This window comes from Gopherus evgoodei, chromosome 1 (assembly GCF_007399415.2).
Source record: "Gopherus evgoodei ecotype Sinaloan lineage chromosome 1, rGopEvg1_v1.p, whole genome shotgun sequence".
Lineage (NCBI taxonomy): Eukaryota > Metazoa > Chordata > Testudines > Testudinidae > Gopherus > Gopherus evgoodei.
Window position 1 is genome coordinate 279,980,761 of NC_044322.1, and position 21,524 is coordinate 280,002,284.

Below are 21,524 nucleotides of genomic sequence, written 5' to 3' on the forward strand. Positions count from 1 at the left end.
ACATATTATATATACAGACAATTAAACTCCTTCCAAATTAAGTTATCTATGTTTTGTTTATTTCTATTCCAAAACATTCATCAGAGATCCCAAAGTCTTTCCTGTTAAACTGAAATCTCTGGTGCAACTCTAACTGTGGTCTCACAACCACGCGTGTATGCAGAATAGCAAAGGCCAGGACTTCATGCAGATATGGGTGATACTGTCTAGTCCTATCAAGCTATTTATTTTTTTTAAGATTATGTTTTGCTCCTGGCTTGAAGGAGGATCAGAAACAAATCTTATCAGTGGCCAGAGGCACAATGAGCATTCCACAGCAACAGGTAGCCCCAGTGGAGGACCAGACTGGTGGTATTCTGTATGATCATATCTAGATTTCAACCTAGGTGGTTATTATTTATATTATTATTTAGGTATTAAAATTTGTACTTTAATAGGAAATAAATTACGGCAAGGTCCGTATTCTAACTGTCAGTCTGAGACTGATGGTGGCTGTGACATCTTAATTTAGATTACAGTAATGATAAACCTAGACATAAGGTCAAGTGATTATCATACACATTAAAAATAAAAGAATAATAGCCAGAAATCCTTGCATAATAACCCAAATTAGAATAAGCAAATACAGAAAAATACTAGTAGGCAGTGACAGCAGCAAAAATAATTTTAATTTACTTAATAGAATGAGAAACCCCATCTTGAAACTAGCACAATCATATTTTCTTACTGGAAATCCAAATGTAAAGGCGTAAATGTCCACGGACAAGTGATTAGAATTGTTCCTCCGAAGCCTGGCTCCCTCCTGAGAGAGAGTTAAAGAGCTCCCTATCCCCGGAGCATAATTTAGAACCCAAATACACACACACACACACACACACACACACACACACACACACACACACACACACACACACACACACACACACACACACACACACACACACACGAGAGAATGAGCATAAAGTAAGTCACTGGAAAATATTTAAGTATGAAGGATGAGGAGAAGGCATGAGGGCAATTATTAATCCTGTCAAATTATAAATTTAGAGGAGCAAAATAACAGGCAAATAATTTTTCCTTGTCTAAAGATAAAATATTCCCGTTCTTGGAGAGGAGATTAAAAAGTACGATGGACAGTCTCCACAAACAAATTATCTGAAGTGGAAAGACCCTAATTCCTAGGCAGTTTCATATTTTCAGCTGAATGCTTAAATCCCTTCCACAAACAGGATATGGGAAAGTTAGGGGGAAAAACTGAATAGATGGTGAACCAGGCAGTCAAACCAGGACCGTTAAGATAAAAAGAAGTATACATATGAATCTCTTATGCATGGTAAGTCAGATAAATCAAAGGCTACAGTCTTCTTTACATTAGTACCAAGTCATTTGTGCCAAACATTAACAGGAAATCCTGTAGACTTGTTCTTACTAGTTACCATAAAAGCTGGCAGACTCAGCCCAGAACAACAAGAGAAGATCCTCAAACTAGGGCATTAACCTAATAAAGCATATAGATCAAGTCCCATACAGACCTTTGATTGGAACACTGATTTCAAAATTACAGCAATCCTCAGCTATCCATAGGGAATTGAGCATGCAATGGAGACTTTGTTTTCCCAAGGTAATGACAAACTCTTCAGCTGAAGAAGAACAACACTGGATTTGATTCCACCTGCAATAATACATAAATAAATAGTTGGAAGTATTGAAAATGTCCTCACTAAGTACCTCTGGGTTTCCATTTGACTGCTTTACATCTCAATGAATTAAGACAGATCTAAATGCTGACCATGCAAGCCTTCCACCTCCAAGATAAAATTCATTGGCATGGTCTTCAAGCTGCAGGCTTGTCAGGCTACAGCATTGTGAATACCAATCAGTTAGTTTTTCAGAAGTGTTTTTTTATGAAAATTACAGTGCCTATGGAACATCTGTCAATAGAAACATAAACCTGTCCTCAAATCAGTATACTTACTTTGAAAGGGGGAGAAGCTAGGTTAATCCAAACTGCCTTTTTCTTGATAAATAAAACAAAACAAAATAAGGTCAAGCTTGTTACTTCCATCGATGCAGGAAGGGACCAATGGTAGATTCTCTCTGGTTGAATTTAAGTGAGTAATGTTCACTGAGGCATTGTCACAAGTCTTCCATTCCGCAACCTCCCTTTGGAACCAATGTCCTTCCTAGTTTCTGGTCAGTGAGGAAAGAACTTGGGCCATTACTAGCCATGACTGTCAATTCCTCTCCAAGGGAGGGTAGGGTGTCATCTTTTCTTAAGGAAGTTGTTGTATGACCTTTGCTCAAGAAACCGTCACTTGATGCTGGAAATCTGGCCAACAATCATCCACTATCTAATATTCTATTTTTATTTAAGACTGCAGAGAAAATTGTGATGAGATAACTATTAGTACCTTTAGATGCCTCACATGACCCCTTGTCATTCTGAGTACAGACATGACAAAGATGACAGAAACTGAGGTGGTGGCGTAAATGAAGGATCCTGCAGCCTGAGAACAGATGAAGATTGGGTGACCACGCTGCTATTTTTAGATCTATCAGATGCACACAATAGCAATGATCACAAAGTTCTGATGACTCACATGAAGAGCATACCAAGTATGGACACAACTGCTCTGGGGCAGCTCAGTTTCTTCATGGTAGTTTTCCCAGAAAGTGGTCTTGTGCAATTGCTCTTCGTCTTTAGGGGAACTATCATCTGGATTTTCATAGCATCTCATCTTGTCTCCCCTGTTGAGAGGGTGAGTGAGGATGTATGGGCTGCAGAGTTATCAACATGGTGATGATGTCAAAGTGTATCAATCTCACCTAACCTAGACACTGCTGTTGAATCTCTGGTCCAGTGTTTGGTTGAGATTAGGAAATGGATTAAAATTCCGGTTGAAATCATTGGCAATTGGTTTAAACTCAATCCAAATAAGGTAATGCTGGTAACTTGCAGGAAGCAGCCTGTAGATATGGCAAAGATACCTTCCATATTATACTGAGCATGATTCCCTACTTTATATTGAGGACGTGTCTCAGCCATTTGTTAATAGAATTCAAACTGATGGGATTGTTAGATTTCAAAATGCTGGTAGATTAACACACAGCAGCAGTTTCAAAAATGACCATTTTTCATCCTCACTTGGCCAGGAGAATGTGACCACTTCTTTCAGATGTAGATTCTTGCTATTCTGATGCATATCTTTGTAACCTGGAGATTAGACCACTGCAACGTGCTTTTCTTCCAACTTTATCTTAAATCAACCAGAAACTGAAACTAGTGTGAAATGTGGCAGTCTGCTTATTAAGTGATGAAATTCTCTGAATTGGCTACATGTTGGTTTCTAGGTGGATATTTAAGGCATCGCCTTAGGTTTATAAAGCTCTGAATGACTTGCAACCTGCCTACATGAGAGACAACCCTCTCACCCTATGCAATGCTGCAGCATGTAGATGTGTTAAAGTTGAAGCTTCTTTGGTATAATAAAAGAAAGCGAGCTGCTGGCAGTGTGCTTCCCGGGCTGGGCCCTCAATTTTGAAATTTACTCTCATCTTTGGTCTGAAATAGTCAGGATCTGCTAGTCTCTATGGCAAGTTGCAACACCCATCTATTGATCCATCTAATCCCTTAACCACTGACAATGATCACTCAAAAAGGTTAACTAAATTCACTCTAAAGTTTAAAATTGGGATCTCTCATAGTTAATATAAAATATAAACAGCTCCTCATGAGTACATTCTACAAATATGTAATGAAAGTGCAAAGTAAATACATGCTGGAACATAAATGAGATGTTCTTATATTGTGTTTCATGCTGCACTTGTATGATATAACACCAAATAATTTAATAACAGTAATTAAATGCCTGCCTTAATTTCATGGTACTGTGGCAACCGTACTCCCAATAACCTTGGAACTCATCACAGTTAGTGGTGTAGTCCAAAAAACCAACCCACACACAACCAACTCCTGCTGCTTCACAGGGATCCCTCCAGTTACTAATGTGATTCTGGCACTGGAGATTAGCTAATTACTATATTAGTAGCTTTCCAAAATCTTGTATGTCATTGGAAGCACTTTATTTGCTTTATAAAAAGAAACAGAACATTAACAACATCTATAAAAAAAACCCTAGACCTTTTTTTCTCCCTGTTTAAGGCTTCTCCCATCTAATGGGGCTCCAAGTGAAAGTTCTTGTTTTAAAAGTGCTACAACACTAGCCCATGGCAACAGCAGCAAAGTGCCATTTGTAACTGTGCTTCTTCAAAGGATTGAAGTGTAAAGGAGCAGGAGGCACACACTTCACCTTTCTAGTCCCACAGCATTTCAGGTCCATTGATCTGACTGGAAATCCAAAGATAACAGATTCTTTCTAATTAAAAACACTGATAGGCTTTGCATGGCCTTTCCCACCCACACCTAAAGACACCTGGAGCTAGTACATGGGAGAGACAATGCTATGATTCCTACTCTGAAATGCTTTACTCATCTCACATGCTGCGAGTAAAATGGACTGGGTTTGCAGAATACTAGTCAGTTTAACTTACAGCTGGTGTCAAAAGACATGTACATCAATAAAGGACACCAGCACCATTTTCCCACTGTCCAGCTGTTGGGCAGAACCAAAAAGGCAGAGAGATTTGAAGGAAAAAAAAAAAAGACTATGCATAGGCTGCAGGTGGCTAGGGCTAGAGATCTATTTTTGAGATCTATTGGGAGGTAGGCAGAGGGGCGGGGACATGGCGCACTCAGATGGGGAGGAGGAGATGGAGCGGGGTGAGGGAGGGGAGCTTGGCTGCCGGTGGGTCCAGCCCCGGCGCACTCACAGTATCGGCGCCTATGGGTGTAGATAGATTCTGACATTCTGAAAGGGACACTGGGTCCTGGCTCCTGAGTAGCACTCCCTAGGAAAATTTGCTGGGATGGAGCAAGAGTCCTGGGAGCAATGGGGATCCTGAGGTGATGGGCAGGAGGACAGTTCCATGGGAATGGGAGAGATCCTGAGACTCCATATCTGGCAGTGCCGGAGCCAGGAAGACAGAGCAGCAGAGCATCACAAGTGGAGGGTCCTGCCTTCCTGCAGACATGTGCATCAAGTGATGCTGAAGTGGACTCCAAATCTGACAGCAGCAAGAGTCAACAGGCTGGATCAGGGAGCCAGGCCCTGCCCTGTGGCATTGGAGCCGCTGGCTGCAGCGTGAGTGGATTCAGCCCCTCTCTCCCCCAGCCACCAAATATTTTCACCAGCTTCTTATTAGACTAAGATAAATGAATGCAGAAAGAATGGGCAGATACTTAGAATGAACATAAGGGGGAAAAAACAACAGCGATCGTCAAAAAACATTCCTCTTCCCTCACCTCCAGCTTTGGGATTCCTAGAGCTGTCATTCCAAAGACTATGTTGCTTACTTAAGTTTAGACATAGGATATCACAATTTGCCTTTTCACACTGGACTTTGGCACCGCGCTACAATTGGATTAGTTCATCCCATGACTTGATTAAATAAATTAAACTATTCTAATTAATACCAGGGTATTTACTGTCAAATCACATTTCAAAAGGATGATGTTTTAATTAATTTTGTAACAGAGGACAATGGGTAAAGTGCCTAACTGACTTAAGAGCCTAAGTTCCTTTTTCAGATGAGACCAAGGCACTTAGGATCCAGTTTCATTGACTGCCAGTGAAACTTGTGTGGCCCCTAAAGGTACGTCTACACTGTGATTAAAGATATGCAGCTGACTCTGGCATCCAGGGCTCAGGGTAAAGGACTGAATCAGCTGGCACCGGCCAGTCGCAGGTGTTTAATTGCAGTGTAGAGAACACCCGTTTTTTCATGTTCTCTGTATATATATATCTTCCTACTGTATTTCCACTGCATGCATCCAATGAAGTGGGCTTTAGACCACGAAAGCTAATGCCCAAATAAATTTGTTAATCTCTAAGGTGCCACAAATACTCCTTATTCTTTAAGCCTAGACCAGTTTACCTGGCTGAGGGCATAGGTTAAAACAGAGCCTGGGCTCTAACTCAGGCTGGAACCCACTCATTTTGAAGTGAGGATGCACACATAATCACTTGAGTGCTGATAGTCCTCCAATGCCTTCCCACAATTCCTCCCAAGTTCTTCCACAATTGACTGGGAAAGAATCCTAGAGCATCTCAACACAGAGAACCATGGGTTATGGCTCTAGACACACAAGCAAATGCAGAAACAGTGAGAGCACAGTAACACATGTAAGGATTTGCTGCAGGGACACTTGCACCAGGCTAAGTTAACTCGGGTGCTAAGAGCCACATGCCAATTACCCAGGTTAATTATGCATTGAAGCCATGAGTCACTTTTGAAAATGGGCCTTAGGCTCTAAATCACTGAAATGCTTTTGAAAATTCTGCTCTATACCAGTATGCAAGCATGGTTAAAAATACACAGAGGTTTTATTTGGAAATATGAGCCTTTGACAAACAAGGCACTTAAAAGGACACTGCAAAATAGTTAAAACCCAAAGTTTAAGCTTTAAAAATATTTCAAAAGTTAATATCAATAAAAATATATCCTTTTTAAAAAAATTGAAAACAGTTTTGTGTTTGGATTTGAACATTTTCTTGCAATGTTTGCACTGAAAAAAAAATTAGTAAATTGTATTAGTGAAACTGGATAAGAACATTTGTCTCCTGCCAGAGTGAAGTATAAAAAGTAAATATGCAGCAAAAAAGGCAGAAGAGTAAATTAGATCATAAAATTTAATCTAAGGCAAATACAAGTTTTACCTGCTTAATTTCTAACCTGATAGTGTGCTAATAAGGCAGAAAAATAGCACATTATATGTTATATTCCATTATATTATTTTTCCTACTAATACTCCCAAATGTCACCTACTGTACTGGACCTTTTCTAAATTATGTTATTTCTGCAACTAAAGCTGTGTCTCAATATCTTGATTACCAGTAATTATAGACTGAGTGGTAAAAATAAATGTTTGTACAACCATGGCCCTTCCTGGAAATTCCCCAAAACCTCAATGATTAAAAAATGTCATTTAAAAACAATATTGTGATTCATTTCAATATTACAAGATTACACTGAATACAAGATATATATTTTTTCCTAAAGTGCACTTTTTACCTAATTACCTAAGACATTATGATCATGGCCTAGAAATTTCAATAACCTGAATTCTGTTACAATCAGACAACATAATAGTAACGCAATATGAAGATTTACTGTGTTAACATTTCTGAACAATATTAGTGCCATAAAATGTTAAACATTAAATATAAAGACAATGTAATATAGTTCAAAAATAATCAGTCCCATCTAAGAGACGTGTCAGTGAAAATAGATTGCTTGTAAGCGAGAGTCAGAAGGGTAAGAATATTGAGGCCTAAAGACTCCCATTTGCTTTATGTCTTGCACACATTCAGTCTCCTTGCTCCATTGCCCATTGTTAAATATTACTGGACAAATTTGCTAGCCTTTATTCTCAGGCTTGGCCACTACAGCATTAGATGCTAATTCAATAAATAGACAGTCTGACATTATAATCATATATAATGATGTTTTGATGTTTTCATATTTTGATGTTAACTTTAAAACACCTTCACATATGTCATTGTCAGGCATATCGTATATGCATACTTACCAGTTTCATATTTAATCCACTATCCATTCTTCTGTTTATAGTTATTGATTAGTAGTGATTTTTTCACAAGAATAATTCTAATCTTGCTTGATGCTTCCTCTAAACTATTTTATCTTATACTGTTTTTCACTTGCATGACATAGAACATTATGTACATCATTATGCATTGTGCACTACTAGTCAAAGCTGCAGACTAAGCCTATGCAATACAAAACAGAAATATATGAATGAGTTAATGCATTCACATGATATTGAACACTTCCAATCATTTATGACTGCAGAGCTGCTGTTTGCATTTCATATTCCACACTTTACAGTTGCCTGTGGAAATAAGGAAATGCAAAACTAGCTGAAAAAATAAATAAAATAAAACTGTTTCCTAAGGGACATTACAGTCTCACCTTATTGTCCTGAAGCATCAGGAATTCTATATTGTCTCTGTTTTTATTAATAATGCGACAATAGTCTTTCAACAATTCTTCCTGCAGGATAAATGCTCTTTTTTGGCAACTAAAGACGTGATTAACCAGCTCATAGGCTAAAACCTGACAGAGATTCTCAATATTTACCAGTCTGTCCATCTGGTACCTCGAGAAGAAGTAATATGGGTTATATATCTATCCAAAGGGGGTTTTATATCCTCCCTGTCATAAACAGATAGCTAAGGGTTAATGTCTCTTTCACCTGAAACACCTGACCAGAGAACCAATCAGGAAACCGGATTTTTTTCAACTTTGGGTGGAGGGAAGTGTGTCTCTGAGTCTTTTGTCTGTCTGCCTGTTTCCTCTGAGCTTTGGAGAAGTAGTTCTATTTTCTAGTCTTCTGTTTCTAAGTGTAAGGACAAAGAGATCAGATAGTAAGTTCTATGGTTTCTTTTCTTTGGTATTTGCATGAATATAAGTGCTGGAATGCTTTGATTTGTATTCTTTTTGAATAAGGCTGTTTATTCAATATTCTTTTAAGCAATTGACCCTGTGTTGTATCATCTTAATACAGAGAGAACATTTGTATTTTTTCTTTCTTTTTTTATATAAAGGTTTCTTTTAAGACCTGTTGGAGTTTTTCTTTACTTCAGGGAAATTAAGTCTGTACTCACCAGGGAATTGGTGGGAGGAAGAAATCAAGGGGAGAGCTGTGTGTTGGATTGCTAGCCTGATTTGGCATTTCCTCTGGGTGAAGAGGAAAGTGCTTTTGTTCCAGGATTGGGAACGGAGAGGGGGAATCACTCTGCGTAGTTTCACAGAGCTTGTGTCTGGGTATCTCTCCAGGAGCATCTGGAGGGGGGAAGGGAAAAAGGATTATTTCCCTTTGTTGTGAGACTCAAGGGATTTGGGTCTTGGGTCCCCAGGGAAGGTTTTTCAGTGGGACCAGAGTGGCCCAAAACACTCTAATTTTTTGGGTGGTGGCAGCAGTACCAGGTCCAAGCTGGTAACTAAGCTTGGAGGTTTTCATGCTAACCCCCATATTTTGGACGCTAAGGTCCAGAATCTGGGAATAAGGTTATGTCATGGTGGCAGTGGCGGGAGATAGACAGAATCCAGAAGCCAGTAGGAATATTATATTTTTCTTTTCTCTGCTAAGGGCTTTTTAGCAGAGAGAAACAGTTTGGTTTTAAAAGGGAACCAGAGAGAATTTTTTTTTTCTGCTCTCTAGCAGTTTGTGGTTTGCATATTAAGCGAGAAGACTGTTAAGGGTCTTTTGTCATGCAATAGCCCTCCCATTAGGAGGCAAATACCAGCACTTATATGCATGCAGATAAAGTGGTTTTTCTGGTTTCCCTTAATTGAACATTAGCTAGAGAGAGAAAAGGAAAAAAGCACTGTTGCTAGGCAGACTTCAGGAGGCAACAGAGAGCCTGCAGTTCAGAAGATAAACATCGGAGGGCACCCCAACACAAGAAAACAGGAACCATGACTTCTAAGGCAAGGATTGACGCCGAAGAACAAATCAAAGACGCTGAACACAGGCGACAGATGGAGATGAAAGAAAAGGAAGAAAGCCTCAAACTGGCAGCCTTCCAAAGAGAACAGGCAGCCCAAGAGGCAGCACACAAAAGAAAACTAGAAGAAGAAGAGGTGGCCCACCGCCGAGAAATGGAAAAGCACCAAAAAGAAATGGAAAAGCACCAAAAAGAAATGGAAAAACAACAAAAAGAGAATGAAGAGAAGGAAAAACAGAGAAAACATGAACTGGAGATGGCAAAAGCTGGGCTGCATGTGCCAGCCAACCCTAACAACCCGGCGCCAATTATTGCTCCCCAGCACAGGAAATTTCCCACCTACAAGGCAGGTGATGACACCGAGGCCTTCTTGGAAAATTTTGAAAGAGCCTGTCTTGGGTACAGCATCCCCGAAGACCAGTACATGGTAGAATTAAGGCCATACCTCAGTGGACCTTTAGCAGAGGTGGCAGCTGAAATGCCCAAGCCGCAAATGAATGACTATAAACTTTTTCAAACCAAGGCCAGATACAGGATGGGGATAACCCCAGATCATGCCCGTCGGCGCTTCAGAACCCAAAAATGGAAACCAGAGGTGTCATTTCCCAAACACGCCTACTACATTGCAAAAAACTATGAGGCCTGGTTAACAGGAAACAACATTCAAACCTTGGAAGAAGTGAACCTCCTCATACAAATGGAGCAGTTCTTGGATGGTGTTCCTGAAGACATCACACGGTACATACAAGATAGAAATCCCAAAACTATCGCTGAGGCGGGGGAGATTGGAGCCAAATGGATGGAACTGGCAGAAAGCAAAAAAGCTACTGTCAAGGGGAACGATTACCCCAGGGGGCACACAGACCATAAACCCTACAACCGAGGACAGCCAAAGACCCTCCATACCACCCAAGTAAAGCCACAGATACCCTACTCTTCAACCTCACCAGTCTCCAGTAACTCACCTCGGCCCAGTGACCCATCAGATGGAAGATGCTTTAAGTGTAATGAACTGGGACATATCAAGGCCAACTGTCCCAAGAACACCATGCGAGTGCAATTCATTACACCACCATCACCCCAAAGATCCCTAGGCCCAGATGCCTCTCAAATACCCTTGGAGCGAAGGGAAAATTTGAGAGTGGGCGGAAAGAAGGTTACTGCGTGGAGAGACACGGGGGCACAAGTGTCAGCTATCCACCAATCCTTCGTTGACCCCAAATTCATCAACCCAAAGGCCAAAGTTACCATTTACCCCTTCATGTCACAAGCTGTAGACTTGCCTACAGCTGAACTGCCTGTCCAGTACAAAGGCTGGTCAGGAAGGTGGACTTTTGCAGTCTATGACAATTATCCTATCCCCATGCTACTGGGGGAAGACTTGGCCAACCAAGTGAAGCGGGCCAAGAGAGTGGGAATGGTTACCCGTAGCCAAACCAGGCAAGCTTCCAGACCCATTCCTGTTCCTGAGCCGTCCACAGACGCCCCGTCTGTGTTACCAGAGACCCAGACAGAGGTAGTGGACCCGGATTCCATGCCTACCACTGAAACAGCCACAGCATCTCCAGTACCAGGCCCGGAACTGGAACAGCAACCAGCACCAGCAAGTGCAACCACATCTTCAAACTCAACGCCAGAGGGCGCCAGCGCGCCAAAACTGGCAGAAGCACACGACAGCCATACCCAAAAGGCTCAGCCAGAGCCTGAAATACCCTCAGGTGCACCAGCGGAGAGCGGTTCACCAGCAACGGAAACAACCCCATCACCTACATCGCTTCCAGAGGGACCAAGCCCAAGTCCACAGTCTGAGGAGGAACTGGTGACCCCAGCCTCAAGGGAACAGTTCCAGGCTGAGCAGGAAGCAGATGACAGCCTTCAAAAAGCGTGGGCGGCGGCACGGAGCACCCCACCGCCTCTCAGCTCTTCTAATCGATCCCGGTTTGTTATAGACCAAGGACTTTTATACAAGGAAATTCTTTCTGGTGGACACCGGGAAGAATGGCAGCCGCAAAAACAGTTGGTGGTTCCAACTAAGTACCGGGGGAAGCTCTTAAGCTTAGCCCATGATCATCCCAGTGGCCATGCTGGGGTGAACAGAACCAAGGACCGGTTGGGGAAGTCCTTCCACTGGGAGGGGATGGGCAAGGACGTTGCCAAGTATGTCCGGTCTTGTGAGGTATGCCAAAGAGTGGGAAAGCCTCAAGACCAGGTCAAGGCCCCTCTCCAGCCACTCCCCATAATTGAGGTCCCATTTCAGCGAGTAGCTGTGGATATTCTGGGCCCTTTCCCAAAAAAGACGCCCAGAGGAAAGCAGTACGTACTGACTTTAGTGGACTTTGCTACCCGATGGCCAGAAGCAGTAGCTCTAGGCAACACCAGGGCTAACACTGTGTGCCTGGCCCTAACAGACATCTTTGCCAGGGTAGGTTGGCCCTCTGACATCCTTACAGATTCAGGGTCTAATTTCCTGGCAGGGACCATGGAAAAACTGTGGGAAACTCATGGGGTGAATCACTTGGTTGCCACCCCGTACCACCATCAAACCAATGGCCTGGTGGAAAGGTTCAATGGAACTTTGGGGGCCATGATAAGAAAATTCATCAACGAATTCTCCAATAATTGGGACCTAGTGTTGCAGCAGTTGCTGTTTGCCTACAGGGCTGTACCACATCCCAGTTTAGGGTTTTCACCATTTGAACTTGTGTATGGTCACGAGGTTAAGGGGCCATTACAGTTGGTGAAGCAGCAATGGGAGGGGTTTACGCCTTCTCCAGGAACTAACATTCTGGACTTTGTAAGCAACCTACAAAGCACCCTCCGACACTCTTTAGCCCTTGCTAGAGAGAACCTAAAGGATGCTCAAGAAGAGCAAAAGGCCTGGTATGACAGACATGCCAGAGAACGTTCCTTCAAGGTAGGAGACCAGGTTATGGTCTTGAAGGCGCAACAGGCCCATAAGATGGAAGCATCATGGGAAGGGCCATTCACGGTCCAAGAGCGCCTGGGAGCTGTAAACTACCTCATAGCATTTCCCAATTCCTCACTAAAGCCTAAAGTGTACCATGTTAATTCTCTCAAGCCTTTCTATTCCAGAGACTTACAGGTTTGTCAGTTTACAGTCCAGGGAGATGATGCTGAGTGGCCTGACGGTGTCTACTACGACGGAAAAAAAAGACGGTGGCGTGGAAGAGGTAAACCTCTCAACCACCCTGGAACATCTGCAGCGGCAACAAATCAAGGAACTGTGCACTAGCTTCGCCCCATTGTTCTCAGCCACCCCAGGACGGACTGAACGGGCATACCACTCCATTAATATAGGTAATGCTCACCCAATCAGAACCCCACCCTACCGGGTGTCTCCTCATGCCCAAGCTGCTATAGAACGGGAGATCCAGAACATGCTACAGATGGGTATAATCCGCCCATCTACCAGTGCATGGGCATCTCCAGTGGTTCTGGTACCCAAACCAGATGGGGAAATACGCTTTTGCGTGGACTACCGTAAGCTAAATGCTGTAACTCGTCCGGACAACTATCCAATGCCACGTACCGATGAGCTATTGGAAAAGTTGGGACGTGCCCAGTTCATCTCTACAATAGACTTAACCAAGGGGTACTGGCAAGTACCACTAGATGAACCTGCCAAGGAGAGGTCAGCATTCGTCACCCATGCGGGGGTGTATGAATTCAATGTCCTTCCTTTCGGCCTTCGAAATGCACCCGCCACCTTCCAGAGGCTGGTAGACGGTCTACTAGCTGGACTGGGAGAATTTGCAGTTGCCTACCTCGATGATGTGGCCATTTTTTCAGACTCCTGGCCCGAACACCTCCTACACCTGGAAAAGGTCTTTGAGCGCATCAGGCAGGCAGGACTAACTGTTAAGGCCAAAAAGTGTCAAATAGGCCAAAACAGAGTAACTTACCTGGGGCACCAGGTGGGTCGAGGAACCATAAACCCCCTACAGGCCAAGGTGGATGCTATCCAAAAGTGGCCTGTCCCAAGGTCAAAGAAACAGGTCCAATCCTTCTTAGGCTTGGCCGGATACTACAGGCGATTTGTACCACACTACAGCCAAATCGCTGCCCCATTGACTGACCTAACCAAAAAGACCCAGCCAAATGCCGTTAAGTGGACTAATGAGTGTCAAAAAGCCTTTACCCAGCTTAAGGCAACGCTCATGTCGGACCCTGTGCTCAGGGCCCCGGACTTTGACAAGCCATTCCTAGTAACCACGGATGCATCTGAGCGTGGTATAGGAGCAGTACTCATGCAGGAAGCAACAGATCACAACTTCCATCCTGTCGTGTTTCTCAGCAAGAAACTGTCTGAGAGGGAAAGTCACTGGTCAGTCAGTGAAAAGGAATGCTATGCCATTGTGTACGCCCTGGAAAAGCTACGCCCATATGTTTGGGGACGGCGGTTCCAACTACAAACTGACCATGCTGCACTAAAGTGGCTTCATACTGCCAAGGGGAACAACAAGAAACTTCTTCGTTGGAGTTTAGCTCTCCAAGATTTTGATTTTGACATTCAACACATCACAGGAGCTTCTAACAAAGTTGCTGATGCACTCTCCCGTGAGAGTTTCCCAGAATCCAGTAGTTAAAAAGTGTTCTTAACATGTAAAAGTCTGTTAGTTATATACTTAGTAGTATATGTAAAGGTGCATGTGTTGTATTAATCTGTTTATTTTCAAGTTCTAGAAGGAAATTGCCGCCAGTGAGCTTCCCCACTGTCTGCAATTTGGGGGGCGTGTCATAAACAGATAGCTAAGGGTTAATGTCTCTTTCACCTGAAACACCTGACCAGAGAACCAATCAGGAAACCGGATTTTTTTCAACTTTGGGTGGAGGGAAGTGTGTCTCTGAGTCTTTTGTCTGTCTGCCTGTTTCCTCTGAGCTTTGGAGAAGTAGTTCTATTTTCTAGTCTTCTGTTTCTAAGTGTAAGGACAAAGAGATCAGATAGTAAGTTCTATGGTTTCTTTTCTTTGGTATTTGCATGAATATAAGTGCTGGAATGCTTTGATTTGTATTCTTTTTGAATAAGGCTGTTTATTCAATATTCTTTTAAGCAATTGACCCTGTGTTGTATCATCTTAATACAGAGAGAACATTTGTATTTTTTCTTTCTTTTTTTATATAAAGGTTTCTTTTAAGACCTGTTGGAGTTTTTCTTTACTTCAGGGAAATTAAGTCTGTACTCACCAGGGAATTGGTGGGAGGAAGAAATCAAGGGGAGAGCTGTGTGTTGGATTGCTAGCCTGATTTGGCATTTCCTCTGGGTGAAGAGGAAAGTGCTTTTGTTCCAGGATTGGGAACGGAGAGGGGGAATCACTCTGCGTAGTTTCACAGAGCTTGTGTCTGGGTATCTCTCCAGGAGCATCTGGAGGGGGGAAGGGAAAAAGGATTATTTCCCTTTGTTGTGAGACTCAAGGGATTTGGGTCTTGGGTCCCCAGGGAAGGTTTTTCAGTGGGACCAGAGTGGCCCAAAACACTCTAATTTTTTGGGTGGTGGCAGCAGTACCAGGTCCAAGCTGGTAACTAAGCTTGGAGGTTTTCATGCTAACCCCCATATTTTGGACGCTAAGGTCCAGAATCTGGGAATAAGGTTATAACACTCCCACAAAGTCATTACTTTAGTAATATGAACTTTGCTCTCTTGCTCATAATATAATGAAACCATTCTTGTTTACAACGTCACCTGAAAGTGAGAATGGGCGTTTACATGGCACAGTTGTAACCGGCGTCACAAGATATTGATGTGCAGGATGTGCTAAAGATTCATATGTCCCTTCATGCTTCAACCACCATTCCAGAGGACATGCACCCATGCTGATGATGGGTTCAGCTCGATAATGATCCAAAGCAGAGCAGACCGATGCATGTTCATTTTCATCATCCGAGTCAGACGCCACCAGCAGAAGGTTGATTTTCTTTCTTGGTGGTTTGGGTTCTGTAGTTTCTGCATCAAAATGTTGCTCTTTTAAGACTTCTGAAAGCATGCTCCACAACTGGTCCCTCTCACATTTTGGAAGACACTTCAGTTTCTTAAATCTTGGGTCGAGAGCTGTAACTATTTTTAGAAATCTCACAATGCTACCTTTTTTGTGTTTTGTCAAAGCTGCAGCGATAGTGTTGGGAAATCAAAAAACATGTGCTGGGTCATCATCTGGGACTGCTACAGCATGAAATATATGGCAGAATGTGGGTAAAACAGAGCAGGGGACATACAATTCTGCCCCAAGGAGTTCAGTCACAAATTTAATTAACACACTATTTTTTTAATGAACATCATCAGCATGGAAGCATGTCCTCCGGAATGTTGGCTGAAGCATGAAGGGGCATATGAATGTTTAGCATATCTGGCACATAAATACCTTGCAATTCCAGCTACAAAAGTGCCATGTGAATGCCTGTTCTCACTTTCAGGTGACCTTGTAAATAAGAGGTGCGCAGCATTATCTCCCGTAAATGTAAACAAACTTGTTTGTCTTAGCGATTAGCTGAACAGAAAGTAGGACTGAGTGGACTTGTAGGCTCCATAGTTTTACACTGTTTTGTTTTTGCGTGCAGTTATGTAGCAAAAAAGTCTACATTTGTAAGTTACACTTTCACAACAGAGATTGCACTACAGTATTTCTATGAGGTGAACTGAAAAATACTACTTCTTTTGTTTATCATTTTTACAGTGCAAATATTTGTAATAAAATCTAATATAAAGTAAGTACTGTACACTGTTTTCTGTGTTTAATAGAAGCCAATATATTTGAAAATGTAGAAAAACATCTAAAATATGCAATAAATTTCAATTGGTATTCTATTGTTTAACAGTGTGATTAATCACAATTAATTTTTTTAATCGCAGTTAATTTTTTTGAGTTAATCGCGTGAGTTAACTGCAATCAATCAACAGCCTTAAAAACACTAGCCTTAAAAAATATAAAACATGCAGAAATTACATTTTCCATACAAAATTATTTTTTATGAGGAATAGGAGAATTATTGGAAAAAAAATTAAAACGCTGGTGAACCTCCAATAACCTTAAAAAGCCCTGCTTGGTACAAAATGTGTACAAGTTTTCTGTCCCATTTTGGTTTCTTGACATGCATTATAATCAGAGCTGGGCAAAGGTTTTTAGTTGACGAGTTTGTTTGCCAAAAATGTGGTTTCAAGTTGACTGAAACTATTCACAAATTCAGGTCAAATTTGCTGAATAGTTTCAGCCAAAACATGATTTTTTTTTAAAAGGTCTAAATATTTCATTTTTAATGTGTTCAAAATGAAATGTTCTGACTTTTCGTTTAGTAATGATATTTTGTTTAGAAATTCACGTAGATTTATTTAAACAAACAAACAAAACAAAAATAAAATAACCCAAAACTAAATAAAATAAAGAAACAAAAAAAAATTAATTTCAGGTTGCATTAAAAGGATTTTTTGTTTAATTTTTTTGGTTTGGTCACCAAACTGAAAAAAAACCAATTATCCACTCAGTGTTAATTATAGTGTGACCAACTTAAAAGAACAAAATAATGGAATAGTACTGTTTCAAGCAAACCTGCTCACTATTCTATTTCTAATACACTTAAATTGTAATTTGTATTTTATTTCTTCAGGCATGAAAAGGATCAACATTTTCTTTACTTACCTTTGGAGGTATTTGAGTGCAAAGCCTCTTTTGTTCTCAAGGACTTATGTGATGTAGTCCAATATTCATTTATTTATCGTACCTGCGTAAACATCCCTGCTTCCTAGGCAACAACATATAGCAACAAAGAACATGCAGTCGTTAAAAGCATTAAAAAAAAGTCACTTATTATATCACAAAATAACGTGTGTAATAATCTTTCAGAATTTGCTGACAATAGATGATGGAACACAACTTTCTTGTTTAAGTTCTGAATATGCTACTTACGCAAAACTTTGAATATGAAGCCAAAGTATAACAACTCGGGCTTAGTTTTAAGCAAACATCTCATATATATATTCTACATTATCTCACATTATCTCATTTATCATAATTATCTACATCTATTATCTCAGATTTTATCATACAATTGGACTGATAATCACTTGCTTAGTGTTCAAAGATGAAAAGTAAAACACTGAAATCTAACTATATCCTAAAGACAAGGAAACACTGTAAGAAAATGAATATATTTACATTCAAGACAATGTCATTCTTCCTTCCTTGATTCTTCAAGAGCACTGTATACACAGGTGAAAGAAAAGCCTAATAACCAAATGCTCCTGCCCATTCATGCTAATATCGTTATTGTAAAAAAATTAGAGAACACTAATGGGGAATGGACATCTCAGAAAAGAGGTAATGGGATTTAGGTCTTGATCCTACAAGCATTCCTTTGAGGTGCCCAGTTCTCACAACTCCCGCTGATTTAAATGAAGGGTAAGCGGACTCAGCACTTAACAGTATTAAGCCCTCATAGCTTTTCACTTCTAGACTTCAGGTTAGAATGAAGTCAAGACCAGGCATGACCAAAATATTTTACTATTTGATGGGGCTGTGCAGCGAAAACCCAGTTGGATGACTTGATCCATTTGTCACTGAACATGTGTCTCCACCACAAAATTGGTGTTGATAGTCACCCATGTAAAGATTTTGAGAAAGGAACTGGAAGAGAATGGACATGGAGGTCTCTCTCCACTCTAATGCTGGTCCTATATCAAATCTGAGGTTCACTGGCAAAGCAGAGTAGGGAAGCTTGCCAATTTCCTTTCTCCGATTCACATCTTCTGTGGATGGGAGACATCACGCTCTAGAGTTGCTAAGTGGACACTTTAAATTAAGACTAAATTCACATGTAAAAATTTGAAAGGGGAATGTGTGTTCAGGTTTTTCTCTATGAAAGGCAACAAATGACGAGTTATGGAAGAGCCATAGTCAGCCTGAAAATTCTGGGTGAGATTTCCAAAAGTGCTTATTAGTGACCTTTCTTTCTTCCCATTAAAGGCAATGGTAAAACTCTCATTGACTTCAACGGTAGCAGTGTTAGGCCAACACAAAGCATGCTTCTTTGACCCTCAATATTATGCTGAATCTTGCGATATTTGGCATTTTTCTCAAACATGCAGCTCCTGGAGTCAAGTGATTATATGAGAATCTAAGCTGTCATTATTATTTGTAAATATATAATCTCTTAGATCTCATGATTGCAAAGAAACATTTGAAAACATGACCCGAGTGCACCCCTGTCAAGGTTCCTTCCCCACTCTGAATTTTAGGGTACAGATGTGGGGACCTGCATGGACACTTCTAAGCTTAATTACCAGCTTAGATCTGGTATCGCTGCCACCATCCCCCAAGCACTAATTTTTTTCCCTGGGTAGTTTTTAGGGACTTCACCAATTCCCTGGTGAACACAGATCCAAACCCCTTGGATCTTAAAACAAAGAGAAATTAACCATCGCCCCTCCTTTCCCCCACCAATCCCTGGTGAGTCCAGATCCAATCCCCTTGGATCTAAAAACAAGGAAAAATCAATCAGGTATTAAGAAAAAGCCTTTTAATTAAAGAAAAGAAAGGTAAAAGAAAACTCTCTGGGAGAGATTAGCATACCAGCTACTCTCACAGACAACAGATTCAAAATACAGAGGATGTTTCCCTGGGCACAAATTTAGTTACACAAAAAAATACCCAAATATCCAATTTGATTCTACCTCTAATTGCATAAGACAGGTTACAAAGATATAAACATAAACCTACTTATTCTTTTCTAAAACTTACTACTCTGATAAGAGGCTGGTTCCTTGATCTTTTTCACTCCAACTGAAACAAACTCTAAACAAAGGAAAAACTTCCCTCTTTCCTTTTGAAACATCTTGTTCCCTCATTGGTTCCTCTGGTCAGGTGTTAGCTAGGCTAGGTGAACTTTTTAAACCCTTTACAGGTAAAAGAGGCATTAACCCTTAACCATCTGTTTATGACAACCCCAAAGGCTCAGACCACCAGAAGGCAAATAAATTTTGTGTTGTTTTTGTTATGTTTTTAAAATTTCATCGCAAAAGTTTTTTGAGGCTTGACTCACAATTTGGGTTTAGCGATACTCTGTAGCGATTACTGACATGAGTGGCCTCTGTGATTATTGCAAGAGAAACAATATTTTCTCTATTTTTCCACCTTGTTTACTTTGACATATGGTCATGGCCACTGCTCTCTTGTTGCTGCTCACCCCTCAAGTCACAAGTGCCCCCAACAGGGCACTTACCAGTAAGGGAAGCAGCAAAGCTGAAAAGCTGCCTGAAACTAAGGGGGCAACATACAGGTGTGTGCAGAGAGAAAGAGGGAGTAGGATGAAGTAGGATCTGAGCATTTTGGTGTTGTTCTTGAGCCCACCCAAGACGCTTCTAGTTCTAAATATCTACCAGGAGCAGAAGAAAACCATATACATTAAAGGGATTTTTAAATATTACAGGACACTCTAATTAATGTGTGCTCTGTCAGAAAACCACATTTCAAAAACTTCAGGTTAACAATATCCCTTTAAACTCGGGGTTTTCAGAGAGGTTAAGCTATGACCATTATTGTATAGAATGGTACATTTCTCAATGGCAATAGCCATTAGAATATTCCCCCCCACTGTACTTGTCAAACATTAGTGTAAAATCAGTAATGAGTCATCTTCCCATTATTTTTCACACACCTGTGTTAAATCCTGAAGGGATTTGTTCCAATCGGTGTTGTGTTCTACTGGGATGTCTGAATAGTTTCCCCGCAGCCATTCTACACTAAGTGGACTCACTACAAAAGGGTCGATGGATTGTTCAATAAGCCTGTAGTATCTGTAGAATGAAAATGCACTGTGAGATAAAGATGATTTCTGGTAACTTTGCTGCTCTGTCAGCAAAACTGAGAGAGAGAAAGCATAAAGGTTGTTTTCTGCAATATATGACACATTCTAGTTTGAAATGGCACCGCTCATGTTATTCTGTGACAAGCCCTGTATTAAGACATGACGGATATAAACCCATAAGAACAGCTATCCTGCCAAATATAGATCCACAGATTAATAGATTCCAAGGCCAGAAGGGACCTCTGTGATAATGTCACCTGACCTCCTGTATAACACAGGCCATTGAATTTCCCCAAAATAATTCCTAGAGCAGATCTTCCAGAAAAACATTCAATCTTGATTTTAAAATTGTCAGTGATGGAAAATCCACCATGATGCTTGGTAAATTATTCCAATGATTAATTACTCTCACCATTAAAAATTTACACCTTATTTCAGGTCTGAATTTGCGTAGTTTAAGTGTCCAGCCACTGGACTGTTATATGCTTCTTTACTAGACTGAAGTGCCCATTATTAAATATATGTCCCCCATGTAGGTATTTACTGACTGTAATAAGTCCTTCTCTTTGTTAAAACTAAATAGATTGAGCTCTTGGGTCTCTCACTAGAAGATATGTTTTCTAATCCGTTATTCATTCTCATAGCTCTTTTCTGAATCCTCTCCAATCTATCAACATCCTTCTTGAGTTGCGGGCATCAGAATTGGACATAGTATTCCAGCAGCAGTCACAGGAATGCCAAATAGATAAAATAACCTCTCTACTCCTACCCAAGATTTCCCTGTTTATGCATTCAAGAATCTCATTAGCCCTTTTGGCTACAGCATCACAATGGGAGCTCATGTTCACCTGATTATCCCCCATGACTCTTATCTCTTTTTGAGTCACAGTTTCACACGATAAAATCGCCCATCTTGTAAGTATCACATACATTTTTTGTTCTTAGATGTACACATTTAGATTTAGGTGTATTAAAATGCATATGATTTATATGCACCCAGTTCACCATGTGATTTAAGTTACTCTGTATTAGCAACCTGTCCTCTTAAATATTTACCACATCCCCAATTTCTGTGTCATCCACTAACTTTATCAGTGATGATTTCATGTTTTTTTTCCACGTCAC

At 40.9% G+C, this 21,524-nt stretch overlaps 1 long non-coding RNA gene across 1 annotated transcript in view; it reads right to left on the minus strand.

Moving 5' to 3' along the window:
• The window catches only part of LOC115647140, a 77,207-nt gene extending 56,834 nt beyond the window's left edge, over nucleotides 1-20,373 (minus strand). Inside the window, exons 1-3 of the long non-coding RNA XR_003999221.1 lie at nucleotides 20,250-20,373; nucleotides 17,237-17,339; nucleotides 1,533-1,672 (exon numbers count right to left, since the gene is read on the minus strand). This is a non-coding gene — a long non-coding RNA (uncharacterized LOC115647140). The remainder of the gene's footprint in view (nucleotides 1-1,532; nucleotides 1,673-17,236; nucleotides 17,340-20,249) is intronic.
• Between the last annotated feature and the right edge of the window lie 1,151 nt (nucleotides 20,374-21,524).